Source organism: Magnolia sinica, chromosome 13 (assembly GCF_029962835.1).
Source record: "Magnolia sinica isolate HGM2019 chromosome 13, MsV1, whole genome shotgun sequence".
NCBI classification, from domain to species: Eukaryota; Viridiplantae; Streptophyta; class Magnoliopsida; order Magnoliales; family Magnoliaceae; genus Magnolia; species Magnolia sinica.
The window spans coordinates 32,793,235-32,801,551 of record NC_080585.1 but is presented as its reverse complement, the minus strand read 5'-3'; the positions used below and the strand labels follow the sequence as shown (position 1 = coordinate 32,801,551).

The 8,317-nt window shown below is 34.9% G+C and overlaps 1 long non-coding RNA gene across 1 annotated transcript; it reads right to left on the bottom strand.

Moving 5' to 3' along the window:
* Window positions 1–4,026: 4,026 nt before the first annotated feature.
* LOC131223486 (uncharacterized) lies at window positions 4,027–7,579 on the bottom strand. Its single transcript, XR_009160491.1, has 3 exons — window positions 6,823–7,579; window positions 4,285–4,312; window positions 4,027–4,163 (listed from the first exon to the last, which is right to left on the bottom strand). It is a non-coding gene; the product is annotated as an uncharacterized LOC131223486 (long non-coding RNA).
* Between the last annotated feature and the right edge of the window lie 738 nt (window positions 7,580–8,317).

Below are 8,317 nucleotides of genomic sequence, written 5' to 3'. Positions count from 1 at the left end.
ATGAAGAAAAAAAAACATCTTACTAGTTATAAATATTTTAAAGTGTAGGAGTGCTTAGTAATAGTAAAATTAGTAAAAACTAAAAAAAGAAAATTAAGTTTGAAAGCAATAGACTGAGTGTTTATAAGATACGCAGAAAATAGTGCAGCCTATAGATTTTTAGTTTTGAGATATAAAGATAACATTCTATACCCTAACACTATCATCGAGATAAGAGATGTAAATTCTTCAAGAATGTTTTTTCAATAAAAGTTGAATCTAAATAAATTAAAAATAATGATGCTTCAAATATTGTCTCAAGTAGTAAGACATTAGAAAGAGAAAACGTATAAATAAAACCAAAGAAGAGCGTAAGAGTTGAAAAAAAAAACTAACTTAGAAGATGAATTTTATACTTTTCTCCTTAAGGTGATCCTTTAACTTATATAGAAGCTATCAATTCACCCAATGAATCAAAAGAAGCTATACATGATGAATTAGAATTTATTCTGTATCATAAGATTTGGGAATTAATAGACCTACCACCTGTAAATAAGACAATAAGGTGTAAATAAGTTTTTAAGAAAAAGTTAAAACCTGATGGTATCATTGATAAGTTAAAAGCTAGATTAGTGGTTAAGGATTTCAGATAGAAGAAATGAATAGACTACTTTGATACATATTCTCCTGTAGCTAGGATCTCTTCTATTAGAGTCGTTATATACAAACTTCTTATACGTCAAATATATGTCAAGACAACTTTTTTTTTTAATGGAAATTTATAAGAAGAAATATGCATCGATCAATATAAGGGTTACCAAATTGAACGTCAAGAAAACAAAGTATGTAATTTATCAAATTCCTATATGGTTTGACAAGCTCCTAAATAGTGGCATGAGAAAGTTGATTATGCTTTGAAATCTAATGGATATAGAATAAATGACATATTCAAATGCGTATATAATAAATTATAGGTAATGAAGGAATTATTATTTATTTGTATGTAGATGATATATTCATTTTTCGAAATAATCTTAAGTTGATTAATGCTACTAAGAAATTCTTGTTATTACATTTTGATATGAAATATCTAGGCAAGATCAATGTAATTCTTGGAATAAAAGTAATTAGAAAAGATGATGATTTTATTCTATTTCAATCTCATTACATTGAGAAAGTGTTAAAAAAGTTTTAATTATTTTAATAACATTCATGTTAGCACTCCTTATGACTATTTCATATATTTAAAGAAAAACACGAGTAAAAGTGTATCACAGCTTGAATATTCTAGAACCATTAGTAGCTTAAAGTAATTAATGAATTGCACAAGGTTTGATATAACTTATGTAGTAAATAAATTGAGAACATATACTTATAACCCCTAATCTTGATCAATTGAATGCTTTATCTAGAATACTAAGATATATAAAAGGTATAATAATATATGCTATATATTACATTGGTTTATAGATTATAAATTCAGATGAAGTAAATTCCACAACTGTATATATTTTCGTTTTGAATGGAGCTGTCTGTTGGAAATCCACTTAACAGATTTTTATTGCTCGATTCAATATGGAATTCGAGTTCATTGTTTTGAAAAAAAAAACTTGAATAGAAGCAGAATTGATTAGAAATTTATTGATTGATATACATTTATGGCCAAAACCTTCTTCAGCATTGCGATTGTCAAGATGCTATAACAATAGTCAATAATAAAATATATAATGGAAAAGGTGACGTATTTGACTCCAGCATAACATAGTAAGATATTTACTACATGATGGAGTAATAGTCATTGCTTTTATGAGATCAGAAAAGAATTTGGCAGATCCTCTAATTAAAGGACTTAGTAAATAATTAGTCGTAAATATGTCGAAGGGAAAAACCCAACCTATACAAATATAGATCCCATATAATAGGTTTCAAATGGATAAATAACAAAACATTAGGAGTCGTTTAACACTGTGATAAGGAAGCCCCTTCTATGGTGAGGCAGTACAAGCAACAATTAGTAAAGTTGAATTTCGAACTCTTAATAAATCCATATGTTATATACTTGTTGGTGGTGTATTCGGTTATTGTATATACTTGATGGAATTCACGTGTACTAATATGGAGGTGAGGCCGCTTTCTATGAAAACGTGGATGAATTCTCTAAGGGGGTGTTTGGACAGGCAGATTGGAAGGGATTGGAAGGGATGTGATGGTAAAATCCCAGGATATGCCAAACGTGCCAAACAGACCCGGTGAACTTTTCCTTAGATATTGCAAACCCATGGATCTTAAACCAATCCACCGACATCACCATCATTACCTTAAAATTGATCCCAGCCCTCCTATTCCCATTCAATCGTGCGTGGGGCGTGCTTGGTTGGACGGATTAGAGGGGATTGGAAGGTAAAATCCTGGGATATGTTGGGCGTGCCAAACAGACTCAGTGAACTTATCCCGGGATATAGCAATCCCATAGATCTTAAACCAATCCACTGACACCACCATCATTACCTTAAAATCCATCCCATCCCTCCTAATCCCATGGGATCCATCCAACCAAACAGGCCCTAAAGTACTAGTGAAATCCAGGTAAATGTGTATGGCAAAAAAGTATCAAACCACAGAACCTTCTTTATCAGAACAATTATGTGAGTGACATATGTAGTTGTTTTGTATTAATAGAAATCTTGTTCAAGATTATTTATCACCTGACTCCTGTGAATCTACCTTATCTATTCCAAGTATCGATGCAAGTCTACTAGGCATCTATATAATGCACAATTATTCATGTCTAATTCGAAGATCATTATTTTGAAACATGCAGGGGATTGTTGATTTCGATGTTTCAAAATTAAAGAAAAAATCCATCCAAATTTTTCAAAAAGAAACAAATGCATTTTTTCTTATAATAGTGTGAGTTTAGTCCTACATTGGATAGGTAAGTAGAAAAACTTGGGTCTATAAGAAGAGGATTTTGCATAAAGCTTAGGCTTCTTTCAAGGAACATGTGAATTAGGTTGCTTAGAGGGTTATGCTAACAACTCCGATTTATGCCATATACCATAAGCGCGTTGGACAGGGCCATAGTTGTGGACGTGGTGTGGTGCAGCGCGGTATTGTGTGTTGTAGTGTGGTGCGTTGAAGTGTGAGCACGTGCGCACTAATATACTTGTGAGCTTAAAAGTTTTTTGTTACCTTTTAAAGTTTTATTTTACAATAGTTGACCTGAATGGTCATTTATTTTAAACTTCTGAATAGAGCTCGAAAACGAAAAAAAAAAAAAAAAATCTTAAAAGAAGAAGAAAAAAAAAACCCAACGGCCATGACTGTTAGCAGGGTGCATACACATTCATTTGAGACAACCTTTGAAGTCTATATAAGAGACTTCTCTGGTTTCGAGTTAAAAATTAAAAAAAATAAAAATCTAATCAATCTTGTAGCTCTAATTCTTAATTCAAATCTCTGCAATGGTTTCTTATGGTTCATTTGGTTTAGCCTTTGAGTTAGACATACAAATACTTTTTAAGTCTTCATATATCAAGTGCGTCGGTATGATGAGACAATATTCGAGAGTATTCTAGAGGTTGATTGTCCAATATTTCTTTTGCACTAAAGACATTGTCCAAATGAAAGGAAATCAATTTCAAGACAAGTGACTTTCGTCTCACCTCGAATCAAATAAGTTTTCTAAATTTCTCTTTATTCAAATTTATAAATTTAGTTTTATTTTTTTAATTATTTTAAAATTCTGAACTTTCATAATTACGGATTTTCATATCCAAAATTCTTAAGTATTATATCTAATATCATTTTAAACAACCAATTATTCTAAAAGCTTGAGCAGGATGATGTATCAATATATATCAAGGGACTTTAACACAAGAAGAAGATGAGAAGAAGAGAAAATGGGAGCAAAAGAGAAGAGGGTTGAGAAAGGGGCATACGTAAGTTTTCAAGAAATGTGATTTTACTCTGCAAAGAAGACAGATGGACAAGTATTAGTATGGCATATGAAAATTCTTAGACAGACAGAGAGAGAGAGAGAGAGAGAGAGAGAGAGAGAGAGAGCTATGCATGAGCTTTTTAATTGAGTGTAAAATGGTAGAGCTTACTTTTTTCTTCAGTTGAGGCTCTGCCCAAAATCTCACCCACTTTAGGAAAAGACTCGCATACACCTACTATTTTAACTTGAAAGAAAAGTGGAAAGTGGGTGTTAACAAATCAATCACTCGGCTTTGCATGAAAAGAGAAAAACCAAGAAGAAGAGATAGAAACACAAAAAAGAGAAGGGTGGAGAAAGGAGCCTACTTCGGTTTTCAAGAAACGTGAATTCACTCTGCATAGAAGAGACATGGACAAGTGTTATGTATAGCCTGTGAAAAGTCTTACAGCTAGCGCTATGCATGAGCTTTCTATTTGAGATTGTTAGAGTCATAGAACTTCTCCCTTTCTTCAGCTCAGGCCTCAGAAGGTGTAGTGTTGCCCATTATAGTGATGCTGCGGCTTCCGTGGATCCCCAAATCTACCCAGGTCGGTGGATCCCTAACTGTGGGGCCCACGGTAATTTATGTGCCTTATATCCTCACCGTCCATTAGTTTTGGCAACTCATTTAGGTTATGGTCAAAAAAAAAAAATGAAGCAGATCCAAATCTCAGGTGGGCCACACCATATGAAAATATGTGATTGACTATCGACCATTCAAAAATTATTGGGCCCACCAGAATGTTTATTTGTCGTCTAACCTGTTAATAAGGTCACAAATATCTGAATTAAGGGACCATACAACTATCAGCTTCGTCCAAAACTTTTGTGGCCTAAAAGAATTTTAATAGTCAATTACCATTATTTCCTTAGTCCACATATGGTTTGGATCTACTTTATTTTTGAGTAATGCACATACGTCAAGGTGGGCCCCACAGCCACGGAAACACCCACCATGAATCGCCGCTGCACCACTAATTTCAGTCATTTGTGTGGGAAAGACTACTCCTACGTGTGCAGGTGTTCGACGTTAAATACAGCTAAGGCCATTTACGAACCAGTGCATTGCAACCGCGCGAGTGGTAGTGGATTAGGTGCACCCCGGCAGCACCGAAGGCAGTGCCCCCCTTACCGTGGGGCCACCTTGTATTCTATGAATATGTTTTTCAGATCATTTTAGTTCTTGATTCCAGAAATAAAGCAAATCCAATTGTCAGGTGGATAAACATAGGTGATTAAAGACCCACCATTAAAAAATTCCTGGAGCCCACCACAAGGTTTACTTAATGTTATTTGCCATCCAATTCATGGATAAGGTCACATAAACCTAAATTAAGGGATAAAACAAATATTAGCTTGATCTACAAATTTTATGGCTCATTAATGATCAATCACCATTGTTTCTTATGATATGGTCCACCTGAGAATACACACATCAAGGCAGGCCTTGAGTGAGGCTGGGGCGCACCTAATCTACTCGGCTTGTACAATTTGAGCAAATGCCTATAAGATGGGCCTCATTGAGTAGATATTTTGGCCATGGTATCCGATAATATTGACATATATAAATGCTATAGCCGTTTTTTTTAATACCTCAATTTAGGCCCAAAACTCAGGCTAAAACATTAGAAAGTGTGCACCACATCTGCCAGCAGGGCACTATCGGTCCAAAATCCAATCCATCCATTTTAACCTCTATGATGGACGGGAATGGACATAATCATTTTGGACCATAATCTGAAAATCATAGGTGACCGGTCCCAACCATTGTATCAGTGGATATCATCAATACTATCAATATTAGCCAGACGTCATGAATCTAACCAACCCAGTCATGTATAAGAGATTTACGTATTCTCTCAACTCTCATGTATGTTTTAAAATTTTCATAAAACATATAATTTTCTTTATCTTTACCTAAAATATAATAAAGTTTTACCCTATTTTCATTTTATTTTTCATTTTTCCCTCATCAACGAGTACCCACAGGTGGTGTAATTCCACCAGCGTGAGTGTGTGGGGTGCGTGTGCGTGTGGAAAAAAAAAAAAAATTTTAAAAAAAAAGTTTCCATTTTATGATCTGAGTGGATGTCACGTGCATGTGTATACGCCACTTTATGAGAAGGATGTTAACATCAAACCGGTTGGACAACATCTGTCCACAGATCAGGACATCCACCCCATTCAATGGGTTGGCCGCACAATGTGGATCTAGTTACGCAGAAAATCAGCTCCATAAACTGATCAGATGGACCACAACATAGAAAATAATATATATGTAGCCGACGAAAATAACAAACTACAAGTGTGGTCCACCTATTTTTGTTCAACTGATCCTCACAGTGGGTTGAAACTGTTGGACGGCTAGGATTCCACACAGAGCTACACGTTGCTCGGCTTCATCCTATAAAAAGGAAAAAAAAAAAAAAACCCAGGACGTTCTGATCATTTTAACCTCCGAAATGCACTTTTTAGGATTTTTCATTACCCAAGAAGGCATTGTTTGGCAAACTCATAATTCTTGACTAATTTTTTGGTTAAATATCCCAAAAAGAAAAAATAAAATAAAAATGTAACACATCTGAAAATAAATGTATATATATGAAACGAAAGTACGAGAAACTTATTAAGAAAGAAAGGAGAGAAAAAAAATAATACACTTTTGATCCGCGTACACCTACTATTTTAATTCTAAAAATAAAAATAAAAAATAAAAAATTAAAAGAAGAAGAAGAAGAAGAAGAAAAGAAAGTGGGTGTTAACAAATAAATCACTTGACTTCGATGAAAATAAATAAATAACGAGCAAGAAGATGGAAAGAAGAAGAAAAAGCAGGACAAAGAAGGGTGTAGAAAAGAACATACCGAAACGTGATTTCAGTCTGCAGAGAAGAGAGATGGAGAAGCGTTGGGTATGGGCGTGTGAAAATTATTTCCTCGATGCGTGTAGTGATGAAGCAGAAGAGGGATGTTAATTTCACTAATCTGTCCGAGACGCTCTTCAATTCAGTCCTCGGTGCGTGCAATGTCGCAGCAAGAGGGAGGAATGCTAATTTCACTCATTTGTCTGAGATAGTCCAGCTGTACGTGTACAACTTCGCACACGTGTTCAGCATTAAGTCCATCCAAGCCCATTCACAAGCCGCATTCGGATAAGATGGGCTTGACTTAATAGATATTTTGGCCAAGGTAACTGCGGTCACCCGGAAGGCGCTGTACGACCTACGTTTTTCTTTTTATTATTAACGATTTTGTCATGTGGCCGCTGCTTTTTGGCTGTAGACCAAAAACCTTCTGCTTTTTAAATATTTCTATGAACCTGCTTATAGTTCAAACTGTTAGTCGACGAATTGATTTTTATATTTTTAAAATGTACAAAACTGCCCTTGCTTTACGGCAGCTGGCAATTGCAATTCGCAAGTTGGATTAGTACCGTACCAGCCCACCCTGACTGTACGTGGTCCACTTTGATGTTTGTAAGAAATTCACCAGTCCATCTATTTTTCTATCTCATTTGAGGGCATGGACCCAAAAATGAGGTGGATCCACATCTCAAAGTGGGCCCCACCATCGCCCTGAGATATTTCAACGTTAACGTTCTTTCCCACTGTTTTTTTTTTTTTCTTATAGCCCACTATTTTATGTTTAATATGGATTTGCATCATTTTCTTGTTCATGCCATGAATGAGCTGAGTTAACTGATGGGTGGGGTGGATTTGTTAAAAAATATCTTTAATCCTACAAATATTTCAATGGTAAGCTTTCAATCCATAATCTTTATGTTGGTGTGGCCCACTGGAGCTCTCTAATAGCCTCGTTTTTGGAACCATGCTCTAAAATGAGATGAGAAATCTGACGAACAGAGTGGATTTATAACAAGTATAATGATGGCCTCACTTACTGTCAAGCTACAGCTTAAATGTCCAACCGCCCCTCTGAAGCAAATTTACACGTTGATTGTCATGCAATTATCACCGTGACCGCACGTGGGTTTCACTTTGATGTTTATGAAAAATGGTCACAAGTGTGAATTTGTCAAACATTATATTGACATGGCCCGGACCTACAAAAATGCCTGACGTTTTTTTTTTTTTTTTGACAAACGCGCACACACACTCAGGCCTTACAATTACCAAATAAGGAGGCTAAGTAATGATTTTTATTAATTCCTCCATAGGTGGTTCATTACAATTACCAGAGTGCTTAAATTTTATTAAAGAAAATAAATAAATGAGAGATAAATACCTAACCAATTTATAAGAACATATGATCAAGGCAAATGGTTAGCGGGATATGACCAGAGATATATAATCATCTAAATAAGAACTCAATTAAGTGGGATCTAATAACTTAAGTTTAT